Raw genomic sequence first — 13,571 nt, forward strand, 5'->3', positions numbered from 1 at the left:
GCCCCATGTCCCGCCCACTTTCTGCTGTGTGCGCTGAGGTTGTGCGCTTTCACTGTGCGCGTCGCGCACCGTCGCGCACGCCTTTCGCGATGTTGCAGTGACTTGTGCGCCATGCACGGGTTTGGCGCACATCCCGCGGTGAACACGCGCAGGGACTTCCATGAATCGCACGCGTGCGCCTGTTTTTTTCCGCTTGCGCCTGCTTGCGCCTGCTTGCACCTACTTGCGCGTAGATTTTCGGCGCACGTTTGTTCCATGAATCGGCCCCTTAGTGTTGTCATGCCAACCACAAAGTCAGCTTTGTGGTACCTTTTTTTACACTTTTTTTATTTACTTGTTTTAATTGAAAATCAATTTTTACAAGAGTCGACTTTCTCATTTCTGTTGTCCAAGTAAAAGTGAAAAGAAAATCGAGATCCTAGAGAGGGGGGAGAGGGGCGATAAAGAAAAAAGTAGGGGGTATAAAGTTGTTAATGATCAATCTCTTTTTTCAAATCCGCTGGAGTTTCCTCCTTTCTTTTTTCGAGGCAAGTTCTGTGGATCGGTTCAAAGAACACCCCCCCCACGCCCTTAACCCCCACCCGTTTTCCTTTTTTTTTTGTTTTTGTTATTCAATTGTTTAGCTTTCAATTTACTCATGGGGTATCCAGTTACCAACTTCTCAAAGAATTTAGTGACAGCAATCACCCATATAGTCCTTTCGCCACTCAGTAAACGTGACCACCATTCGTTTTCATCATAGAAATGAAAACCAGAGAGAATGTGACCCAAGTGGGTCTGGCGCTGTCTCGCTAGAGCTTGGCAATTTAATAATGGGTGTTTCAAATGTTCAGTTGACTCTTTGGTTTTACAAAAACGGTAGTAGTTTCCACTTAGTTTACTCCTTATAGAAACCACCTCCTTGGTCTTCAGTAAGTTCGATCTTATTCTCATAAAGTTTTCTCTTAAACTTTTGTTTGGGAATTGTAATTTGGTGGCTGATTGATTTTGTTTCTCATCGGAGGAATATTTTTTGTCAGTTTGTTTTTGTTAGCCTGGTCTTGCGTTGATATCCAATCGTGCATAAGTAACTTTTTTTTAACTTTATTCAGATTTTTCAGTAGATCTTCCTCAGTGCAACGGCTTTGCTGTTCCTAACATGCCCGCCTATTTTTGCTAGTCCCTCTCATGCAGCCCCTGACTTAGTTCCACTCCTGAGCCCCCACCTCCAACCAGCCAATTGCAGCCCTGCCCTCTTGCCTGACTTTTCTTTACATCACACCTCTGCGAAGAACAAGATGTTGCGAATACCTTCCTCCACTGTTGCACACACAGCTCTCTTCTGCTCATTGTAAGATAATTAATTAGAGTAAATTATGATCCTAAGGAATGATGTGGCAACTTTCCATTAGCCAATTCATGGTCTACATGAGCGGCTACGGCTGCACCCGGCAGACACAGTCCAACACAGTTTACCAAAATCCACCTCTACCTCTCCCGGCAGCACGTTGAGACATGTTGCCTTGCAACATAGCCAGTTCCAAGCAACTAGTCCAGGCATATTTCTTCCCCACAAAACAAATCCAGACAACAATAGCTTTATAGACCCTCCTTTAGGCCGTACCAGTGGATACAGGCCGATAAGCCTTTTTAAATGCCTTTGCTTGGTAAGGCTATGGGGCAGGAGCTACAAAGCTCAATTATAACCAAGGCTCCGTGTTTTCTCTTTTTACTGATTTTTACACATAAATACAGACTGAAATCGCTCTTGTTCCTGTCAGTATTTATTTGCAAAAATGTGATAAAAATAGAAATGCATGTATATTGGTTGGGTCTTTAAGTTGTCAAACATGCATTGCATCCAACGTCCCCATTCCCATTCAGTCCTATGGGGCCAAATGGGGATGGGGAGTCCCTTATTGCCGGCACCCGCAAATGGGCAATTACCGGGTCCGCCGAACTCGGCATCATCCGGTAATTGCCCATTTGCGGGTGCCGGTAAAATAATGAGTTCGGCGGCAGCCGTGCCTTTGTTACAGGCATGGATACCGCCAAACCCGTAATGAGGCCCAATGTGTTTTTGCATGTAAATACACATAGAAAACTACTAGTTACAACGTATTTTTTTACATAGCCAAAAATTGATAAATATAGAAAAATGACAAAATAAATATGGATACATACAGATGGAAATGGTGCAAAATAAATACCGTAAATCCAAGAGCCTTAATCATAAACCTTGGAATGTTTAATGAGTGTTCTCATGCGACACGCTATGGACTCTCAGAGCATTTATATCCCGGGGGAGCGAGGTGGCACTCCCCATTGGCCAATATCCATGCTATAGGAGCCTCTATGGCTCTCAAATGCCATATAGCCTGAAGATGAGCCAATATAGGGCAACTGCCACAGGGCGCGCTGCACTGACGGCATGTCTCTCAGCACAGTGCTCCCCCATCACCTTCTCCCAATGCCGCTCTCATCGTGCTTGGGCCGCACCTCACAGAGGTGGCCTGGGCATGAGAAATAAACCACCCACTCTACCCACTACTTACCTTGTTGGGGGGGCAGGGTGGGAGGCCGCCCTCACTGGGATGCACTGGGCAGACAGGGCCCGCATGCTTAGTAACCTTTGCCCCTCCGCCTCAGCACATTTAGATGTGGTTGCTAGGAACTAGCTAGTCCTCAACAGCCACGCCAGGCGGATTTCCTTTTCTTTAAAACATTTATTTTTTAATATTATTGGAACATAATACCTTTATCAACCACACCCTCGCACCATAACGTGAGTCATGGTCCCTGAAGACCTTGTTAAATGCCCTCGCTGTGCTCAAGTCCTTAAGTTTGTTTTCAGGGCCCATAACTCTGGGTACGGCCCTCCGGGTAGATCTAAAAACCGTAATGATAGCATATAGATTTATTCCAGGAGCCTGCAGATTGATGAGAACACTACATTGCAGGGTTACCAACAGCACAGGCCTCCCTGCATCCAATGCCATGTGATTGGCTATGCTTCTTTGCATATTAAAGCTGAGTGGGCAGTTGCAGTGAGTTGGCTATGGGATTACTAACTATACATATTTAATACTTATGAGTGGCACAGTTATAGGAGCCTTATAAAATCCCACTCTCAGGCCGTACCTGGCATTATGGGCCCATGCACATTGTTAAACGCCCCCACTGCGCTTGGGTATTTAACTGAGCCTTCTGGGCACATACCTGCTGCTATGGCCCTGGGGGGATGCAGGGATGTATAAAGATTGATGAAATGATCCATAAATGCTGACTGTTCCATGATGACTGCATTTTGATGTTGAAAAGAGGCGTTTACTTTTTTGAGGAACTACAAATATTATCCCTAACAACAAGCTACATGCCTGTATAAAACAATGACTACAAGGAGGAGATTGTATCATATGGGTTCTTCTGCATCCATATATGCCTTGAAATGTATCTCAAGATGTCCCATGTCAGCTGTGAGTGAGATAATCAACCAGTCATCTCTTTTATGCTCACATCATACTGGGAGTCCTGTATTTATAATATGTGCAGAAATGCAAAGTGACATGCACTAAAAATGCAGGACTTGCAGAACATTACTTGAGAGCTCAGTTCCAGCACACTCAGCATTCATTTTGTGTGCAAATGACTGCTGTTTGGTAGAAAAGCAACATTTCCTTCTGCCGACTAAGTTTGATGCCAAAGGGCCTAGGAAGACATTTACAAAGATCTCTAGAGATCTGTGTGCAACCTGCATGCCTGTGTTCAGTGCTTGAAGTGGGCCAGGGCCGAGCCCCAGCAATCTCCATAAAGTGAGGCTGAGCCGGCGCCCCCCCCCCCCCCGGTCCCACCACTTCACGGCAGGTCATTGTCCCGCCACGGCCACAGCCGCGACAGAATATGAGCCCTCCGTCATTAAGCCAGGCAGCTGTGAGTGACAGAAGTTCAGGCCAGTCACAGCATTGCTCAAACTAGTTTGCACAAAGCTGTGACTGACTGGCACTTGTGTTAGTGACAGCTCAGGAAACGCACAGCGTCCCCACCATTAACACCCTTTTGTCTCAACTCTCTGTTGTGCCTGTTACGGCTTAAGGCTGAGAGTAAGAATTCCGTTTCAGCCGTGCAGTGTAACAGGCACAACAAGAGTGGAGACAAAAGGGTGTCAATGTTTGAGCCATTAACACCATGGTGGAGACATTAGCTTCTCAAAGCCAAAATCTTCACTTCACAGAAAGCCACAACATTAATTCTCTGTGGCCCACTAACAGGTATCACATACCTAAGAGCAGGTTTATTTGCTACTGCGCTCTAGAAATTCCATTCTGTGTGTTAATGATGCATTAATGTTGTGTTCTCTTACACAGTAATCGCTCCCCAAAACTGGAACTGCTGTCTTCATATCAGCTCTACTATTCTCTGTAACATTTCTACACTCAAACACTTCAATAGGTCTGAAATATTATAATATTTGTTTTCTTATTTCACTGAAGAAGAACAGTACCATCAAACAAGCACAAAGGACGCCGGATGAAAAACCATGACAGGAAGAAAAAAAACTGCATCCAAAACCACACTGTGACCTAGGAAGACAGTACTTCTGGGTAATGGACAGATTTTTGGCCCCAAGTGAAGCAGAGAAAATTAGTGATCCTAGAATCTGTGATTGCCAACTCCCCCTTCAGTTTAAGTCACCACTCACGGAGACTTGTATATACTGACTTGCCAGTGATTAAAAGTGCATGGCAAAGCGCTTGAAGTTCCCTTAACCCCTTTCATCTGCCCAAAGTGTCATTTAAGGGTAGCATTAGCAGTCCGCGATGATGGTACTCTATTCTAGCATAGGGACAGGACATGTTTTAACAGTAGTAGCCAAAAGGAGATTATATGGGCTGTGGCGTAGATACAGGGCACAGATCCGCAGTTATAGGAACAAGGTACATACCCAGTGCAGATGCAAACACAGATTAGACATCACAAGGTATGTGTGTGTAGAAAGAACCATTTCTTGGCCCGGGGCGGAGCGGGTAACGGCCCGGGGCACAGAGCTAAATAGCCCAGTCCTGTGCCGGTGAGTGCTCCTCTCCAATGTGCGGCTGGCTGCTCTCCGCCGACTTGTAGATTACTGCGATGCGTTCGGAACATGCAAACAAAGGAATGCATATTAAAAACACAGTGGGCCTCATCACGAGTTTGGTGGTAACCCTTAAATGCGGCGGTAGAGCTATTACCGCCGCATTTAAGGGTCTGCCAAATCACAGCTTTGGCTGATTTTCCCCCCAGCTCTTTGCTGGGGGGAAATCTGCCAAAATGTCACGCTCATACCGCCGGCGGGAAATCCACCGGCGGTAAGAGCGCGAAATTTTCCCATTGAGCCCAATGGGGAATGGGGCATTCCCGAATGGGCTCAATGGGGAATGGGGATTGCCCGTTCCGCCAAACCCGTGATCCGGCGCTAATAGCGCCGGTGGGTTTGGTGGTAGGGCAGATAACACCAGCGCTATTAGTGCCAGCGTTACTGCCCAACTCGTGATGAGGCCCAGTGTGTGAGGTGCTCTGGAGTTACACACCTCGTGCCCCCCATTCTTTGTGCTGATAGCCTTTCAAGTGGGGCAATTTATAAGTGATGGCTCACTTAACAAGCCATTGTTTTTACACAGTATCTGCTTAACGTTTTTAGTGTTAAGAGCTAAACATGGGGCATTTTTATTCACCAGTCCAGCACAAGTACCAGTTAGCTAACCAAACCTATGCATTCTTCAAAGAGAATTAACATGCAACACAGGAAAGTTTTAAACTATTTTCTTTATTTTCATGTCTCTTTATTTGACACACCAAAACTTTTTTTTGTATATTACTTTTTAGTTACATATGGCGCATCCTGGGAAGGTTAACTGTCATTTTCTTGCTTAAGTATTCTAGTGGCTGCTTTGGGACATGGACCAAATCCATCAGTTTAGCATCAAATGTCTTTTAATTTTCTAAACAAGCCAGCAACTGCCTAGCGCTCACACCAGATGGCATCTCAGTGTCCTTTGGCACCTTGATTAGGAAAGCAGGGTTCATTGTATTCATTGCCATACAGACAGTATTCCCTGCCAAATCAATGCAGTGATATGTTTCCTACAATGATTTGTGTGCTGCACAAGTCACCCCCCTGTTGGTTAATGGCGTCTATATGGTGCTCCTCTATGTAACAGCACATAGACCTGTTTTTGTCTGATGTGCCCAAAGTACATAGAGTAGAACAATGGAATGTTTCTGTGTGTGGCTCTGGTGAGTATGCCATACTGTGCCCACACTTAAACACATAAAGCAATCAAAAAGATTGCCTCAAATTGTACATCCACTAGGCCAAACACCCTTTCTGCACTGCCACACCATGATTTTCACTAGCTGCAGGCCAGCACTAATAAGAGGTGCTAATGCCAGCTCTGTTAGAGCCTGGGCCTGCTCTTTTTTGATGACACATCCCCTGAGGCCTGTGTAATAGTGAGGAGGTAGTGGCTCAGGAACTGTGGACCCTTTAACATGCATTAGAAGCAAGTTTTGTTTAAAACACTTCATCGGCTTATTACTGGTCAGGCTAAAGTTTGTAAGAGGTACAATCCTTTCTGTGTAGCCTTTCTGTGCATTGTTTATTGGATCTTTCTTGTACAGCATCCTGTCCTGTCTGTAGATATAATTCCCTCAAGATGTTTTTGTATTGGGGGTTGGGCATGCTCACACTGAGACCCAGCCCGTCCTCATCTAAAATTCTTCCGAAACAAGAAGGTAAAGAGCCCTTGTACCTCATTTGAGTGGCTGATGTTGCAGCCATTGTATACTCACATCCAAAAACTTAAACTGTCCAAATGAGCTTGTATGGTTCATGGTTACAAACATTTTAATGTTAGGGAGGGTATTGTGAACCATGTGATGAGCACCAAGCCTTGCATCGATTAAGAATTGAGAGATTCACACATACGCTCCTTTTATCACAAACTTGTTTATCAAATGTAGAGATCTTTTATCACTATTATAGTCCTGAAATACTCTATGATTTAATGCAAATCATACAGGATTCATCATTGGTGCTATTTGCCCCTTTTCCCACTCTGAGTGGTATTTTGAAAGAGTACAATAAGAGTGTACCAGACTGTCCATCTTGGAATAACCTTCTATCAGAAAATAATTCATATGGTCAGTCTAGCATTGCCCCTTTGCAAAATACATGTGAGGTGGTATGACTATAACACCTGCAACACAGGGACAGTGGTTATGGGCCCTCCAACTCCAGTAGGCTGGTCACACGGCACTGTGCCAGTACTGTCAGTTTGAATCTGCATTCAGGCAAGGCCTTCCCTAAGAGTAGGTGACAGAAACACCATTTACTTGGGCAGCAATGTGTTTTCACGTTAGAATTCTTCTGTAAAGTACTTGAATTACAATCTGATGAAACCAGCTTCATTTATATAGCAATTATTTATTCATGTTGAGGAAGGGTTTTGTCGCACGACAGAGGTGTACTTTGGGAGAGATGTGTGCCGGTGGGAGGGGGGGGGGCATTCTGATGTTTCGCTCTGGACACCAAGTTGGCTAGAAACTGCCCTGTGTGTAGCAGAGCTTGTGCTTTGCGTTGCTGTGTGAGTGTAGAAGCCCAGAGATGTGGGGCAATTGGAAAGGTCTATGTGCTATACCAAGGACGGGGATTAGAAGCTATAAGCAAACCGCTATCAAAAATGCAACCTGTCCCACTTCACGTATGAAATGACGAGCCACTATTGGATTTTACTGGGGACTCACAAAATAATCTCACATGGATGAGGCGCTACTGTACGCTGTACTGTACGCTGTGGGGCTACATTGCTGTATACTGCAGCACTATATTGCACTCTGTGTCACTACTGACTACAGGACTTTAAGTCCTGCAGATAAGACACACTACAATTAAATGATTTGCCCAAGACCACACGTTTTGTTTGTACCTGCAGTGTTGCAATATGTGCTTAGTTATGCATACGAGACCACCCATGTGCATGTTTACATGCTCTTCTTTAGGCCACGCCCCTCAAGTTTTAGGCCACGCCCAGCAGGCAGGCCACCACCAAAATGAGGATTCCCCCTTCAATGTCTTACCCCACTTAAAGCACTGCCTGTGTTTGAATTCTGGCAGGCAGGGTACTTTCTGCCTTTCACATTTATTGTCAATAAAATGAGTAACATTTAGTTGAGTAAAACAGTAGCAACATGTGTAATATGCAATGCAATGAAGATATCCTGTAAAAGTTCCCCTTTACCAGATCTCCTGGAACGCACAAAAGCACTCCAATACAATACATGTATCTCGTTTAGGTTATGGGGGCCCCTCATGGGCTAGAGCGGATGTAAGCCCACTCTGTCTAGAAATTATTGCATCACCCCCTAATTGACCTTCAGTTTACATTATTTTGATAAAAGAGGTTGCCTATTTTCTGCTGTGGCCATCTTAAGCATTCTTCTACATCCCAGCATTCCTGTCAAAGCAAACCTCACAAACGTTCTGGAATATTCCTCAAAAGGTTTCTTCTGTCCGTCTGCTCCCACCTCTTCTACTGAAAGCGCCGCAGGGGGAAAGCGCAGCAGTGGGGAATGCATAGCAGCTGCGGGATTCGTCTGTGCAGGACGGCACCAATCGCACGTGTACACTTACCTTTCAGATGCAAGCCACCAGCATTTGCTCAGTTGCTCAGTTCGAAGGCTGACAGTCGCAAGGCTGGGCCCAGCCCTCCGCTTTATAGAGCCCGTGCAGTCAACGTGTAATGACAACCAATCCAAATTGGACCCGTCCAGGTTTGGTAATCCAACTTTTAGGTGTTGAAAGAACGGAACACCCATTTGGGACAGGAAGAAGGAAGTCAACAGAACACTGAGCATGGGATTAAACATCCAATTGTTAGCGGATTGACGTCACTCCCTAGTGCTGCCAACCTCAATGGAAAATGTGCCCATACCCCCTCCTCTCCGCCCCCATCCAGCACTCCAAGGCTGCCTGGATTCGGCACTGTCCATTCGCATTTGCTGAAATTCTCATTTGCTTGTACCATCAAGATTCAGAAAAGGTGTTGATATAATGGTTTGTAAAGGCGAAATACACAGTATGAGAGGGAACTCTTGAGTTGGCCGGAAAATTCAAAATATAAGGGTGCCTCCCTCTCCCCCAAACAGGCTGCCCAGCCACTGTCAACATTAGTGGCAGTGCCTCTGGTACAGACCGCAGCATCGACACTCGCTCGGTGTGCGCAGAAAGATATGGCCGAGGGTAATTAAAGGGACATAAAGATAGGATTGATAAAATGTGTCTTAGAGAGAAATATAGGGTACAGAAATGAGGGGGTCTTCGAAGTGTAGAAAACGAGCAATGACAAAGGCAATCATTTTCTGTTTGTACGTTATCGCATTTTCAATTTAGCATTGATGGAAGGAAGGGGGAATGATTCAAGGGTAGTGACAGGGGGGATGAGAGGAGCACTGTGCAGGAAGAATAAGAAATGAATGGCAAAATAAGGAAGAATACAAAATCCAATAGATGAAAGCTCGGCCAGCAACAACACGCAGGAGCATTGTACAACATTTGAAGGCAGGAGTGAAAGTGAAATGGGATGGGGCAGAGCAATAGCACAAGGGGGACGGGACTGATCAACAGCGCAAAGGTGGGCAGAGGGACAGTGCAAGACCGAAGAAGTGTTCAGTACAAGGGCTGGGGTGGAGGGAGAGCAGAAGGGGGGAGGAGGAACAGCACAAAAGGGGGTGGAGGGACAGTGCAAAGAAGAGGAGTAACTGAGCAAGGGGGAAGACAGAGCAGAAGGGCGAGGTATGAAAGCACAAAAGGGACAGCGCAAAAGGGGGAGGACCAGTGCAAGGGGGTGAGACAGGACAGCGCAACGGAGGGAGGAGGGACAGCATAAGGGTGGAGGAGGGACATTGCAAGGGGGGATAGGCACAATATCACAAAGGGGAGGTGAAACAGCACAAGGGGCAAGGAGCAATAGCACAAGGGGAAGGAGTGACAGTGCAGGGGAGGAACCGACAGTGCAAGGTGGAAGAAGTGACAGCCAAGGCAGAAGAAGCGACAGCCAAGGCAGAAGGAGCAACCGTACATGGGTTGGAGTGGAGGGACAGCGCAGGGGGGAGGCGCAACAGGCAAGGAGGAGGTGCAACATTGCAAGGGCGAAGGAGGGACAGGACGGCAGGAAGAAGCGACAGCGCAAGGGGGAGGAGGAACAGTGCATGGGGAGGAGGGGAAGCACAAGGGGGTTAGGGAAAAGGCGCAAGGAGGGGAGGAGGGAAAGTGCAAAAAGTGTAAGGGGGACAGCACAAGGGGAGGATGACCAGCACAAGGGTATGAAGAGGGACAGTGCAAGGAAGGGAGGATGAACAGTACAAAGAAGAAAGGAGGGACAGAACAAGGGAGTGGGAAGGAAATCATTAGAGAGAAAGGTGCAATTGCACAAGGGGAAGAAGTGACAGTGCAAGGGGGAAGGAGCAAGAATGCAAGGGGCAGGTAGGAGGGTCAGCACGAGGGAGGAGGGACAGCGCAGTGGGGAGGAAGAACAGCACAAGGCGGAGAAGGGGCAGCACAAAGGGGGCGGCACAATGGGGAGGGGGTGCCGAAAAGGGGGGAGCAGGGAAAGCAGAAGGGGGAAGGCACAACAGCACAAGTGGGAAGTGACATCTGTTTGTTTCATGTATAATTGCAGCTTTTGTCCGTAGTTGTCCCATATCATAGTTTTGATCTCAATGTGATTTGTCACAAGGACACCTGTATGTTCTCAGTCAGCACTTATCCAGTGATCTACAACCTGCAGATGTCCTCACAAGTCATTTTATTGAAGAGGTGCAGTACCACTGACAACCTACAGATGTGCTTACATGAAATCACATTGAGATTTCTTATAACATCTGTATGTTGTCAGTGGTACTGCTCCTCTCAAAAAGAAAATGAAATAAAATAAACAAAGAACAGGGAAACATGAAATAGAAATGGAAACAGGTAGTGAGTAGGAGAAATCATTTGGCAATGGTACTGTACCTCTACAATGAACTACACCTTACAGATGTCCTCACAACTTATTTTATTGTAGAGCTGCAGTACCATTGACAACATACATATGCCTTCATAAGAAATCGCATTGAGAATGGAGAAGTGCAGTATCACTGACAAGATGCAGATGTCCTCATAAGAAATAACATTGAGATTGTCCTCACAATTTATTTCCAAATCCATTTCTTATGAGGACATCTGAGTAGGGTTCTATGATACCTTTCATCAACAGTAAAGTGTTGACGGGTTTCCACGCCCCGTATGTCGTCATATCCGGTCCCTAGGGGGTCTGGGACAGGAAATGACATCATAGGGTTATGCCTGGCTAAAATCCCAACCCGGAAGTGATGTAGGTGTGTTTAACAGGAATTTGGTCCCTGTTGTGGTTGTCCCACAGGGTGTTTCGTTATAGGGGGTGTTTGTCCGGTCCCCCAAAAGCCTGGAGCTTCTAGGGTGCCCCATTGGGTTTCCAGCGGAAGTTCCCACATGTGGGGTGCCCTAACCCAGAAGCTGGTAAATGTGTGTTTCTGAAAGGCCCAACTTGGTATTTTATGTGAATGTGTGTTTCCCATAAAGACCCGAATGTCCCCCCAGAAAGAGCCGGAAGTGTGGTGCAGGGTTTTAGAATGGTCGGCAGCTGAAGATGATGTATGTGGGGTGGTCCCTTTAGGGGTGGAGCATGTAGGGTTCCTATATATAAACAGCGGGGTTTGGCTTGGAGGTACAAGCCATTCCTGAAGTCCTGTGCAACATTGCTTAAACAGCAGGCGCAAGCAGGGCTGTCAGAAGATGTGGTGAGGCCCGGGGCAAAAAATTTGGTGAGGCCCCCTTACAATATTTTGCACTCAGCCAGCGGCGGCACCTCTGCAAGCAGGAGACTCGAGAAATCTCCCTTTGAGTTTGTGTGCAGGATCCCAAATATGGTTTGTTAATACAACTCCAAATCAACTAAAGCAAAGTTAGATTTCTCTACTGAAGAAAGCTTTATGCCAGACTAACTTTTGTATTTCCAAGCAAAGAGTTGAGGGCAGATCTCTTTCTTCGGCTGGGACCTCCCTCTGAAAACAGCCTCCCTGACTCGGTGAAACTTGAGCAGAACCCTCTCTGGTTCCGGAAGCAACGCAAGACCTGTCACTTTGCTTCTGCCTTCTCTCTTCCTCTCCCTTGCTGATCAGCTTCCTGATCCATGGACTGGTCACCTGGTCAATCTCTGAATTCGGGCTCAGGTCCCTGCCTGTCCAGCTGCAATCCTGCACTGCCTCTTGGCTCCCCTGCACTTGTGGTCTGTATTTGTAACCCTACTGTCCCTCTCTTGCACTTATTCTCCACTCTTTGGCTGTACTTATGAGTACCCACACTTGCCACCTGTTGGCTGCACTCTTGTTTCTCCTTTGTTCCTGCACTTATGCATCCTACCCCACCCTCAGCACTTCTACCCTCCCTCCTTCCCTGCTCTTGCGCCATCTGAATGACACAATGCCTAGTAAGATCTGTGTTTTGTCCTACTCTTTTGTTTCCCCCTCCTTTCCGTGTCACGCCTAGAAACACTTGTGTACAGGCACATTATAAATGCTATATCATATCATTAAGGAGCACACTGCCCCTGTGTGCACATTAAAACACACATCATACACAGTGACAAATGATGTACAGTGGAGGCCGGTACATTTCTGAACTTAAGAGGCTTAAAAGTTTGAGCCAATTAGGCAGGATCAACAGAGCACAGTGAGGGAGCCCAAACCAAACAAGGGTTCCTTGAGGGGGGGTTCTCACTCCCAAGAAAATGTTTTAAACATTGGGATAAATTATGCATCTTACAGCACTTCCTTTGCAAAATTGTATAGAAATCCATACAATTTGCAATTGGTTTTGTATGGAAGCACATGGAAAATCCCAATAGTTGCAAATCACAAACCGTGCACAGGAACATTTTTTCAATACATTTTCAGCCGCCTTTCCACACAAGATATGCTAGTATAAAAATGTATTCATGCTGGTTGATCTCATGCATGTCCATGCAGGCCGCATCAATATATGCAATTGTTACCATGTACGGACTCCCAGCCAGTACAAATGCCATGCCACAGAAAGTATATCCAGGCTGACTGTGTACTATAAGTGTTATTACTGGCTACATTGGCCTACATTCAATGTGGGCCAATTTAGCCAAGTGGAATGTTTGCTTTAACCTTGATGCATAGTCTTGTGCATCAAGGGTAAAGCAAAAATAGCATTGGCAATGCTAACAGTTTGGGCATTTGTGTAGGCATGGGGAAGGCACTTCTGTATTGGTATTAGCTGGCCCTTAATAGTGCCGGTGCAAAATGGTTTGAGTACCTGAACAGCTAATAGCAGTGCCTGGCAAATGCCTAATACATATACACAAGCCAAAACTGTTGGCTTTGCCAACGCTTGTTTTTAACAGGACTTCAGCGAAAGACATGCAGGGTGTTTTTAAATCGAGTGGCCAAAGGCAGACCTGATTAAGACATTTTTATTACACCAGTTCCGTGTTTACAACTCCAATGAAGTC

The 13,571-nt window shown here is 46.1% G+C and overlaps 1 long non-coding RNA gene across 1 annotated transcript in view; it reads right to left on the reverse strand.

The window, feature by feature from the left end:
* The window catches only part of LOC138577431 (uncharacterized), a 62,463-nt gene extending 53,638 nt beyond the window's left edge, over nt 1-8,825 (reverse strand). The window contains exon 1 of the long non-coding RNA XR_011303977.1: nt 8,648-8,825. This is a non-coding gene — a long non-coding RNA (uncharacterized lncRNA). The remainder of the gene's footprint in view (nt 1-8,647) is intronic.
* Nucleotides 8,826-13,571: the final 4,746 nt, after the last annotated feature.

Source organism: Ambystoma mexicanum, chromosome 1p (assembly GCF_040938575.1).
Source record: "Ambystoma mexicanum isolate Mex_15411 chromosome 1p, UKY_AmexF1_1, whole genome shotgun sequence".
NCBI classification, from domain to species: Eukaryota; Metazoa; Chordata; class Amphibia; order Caudata; family Ambystomatidae; genus Ambystoma; species Ambystoma mexicanum.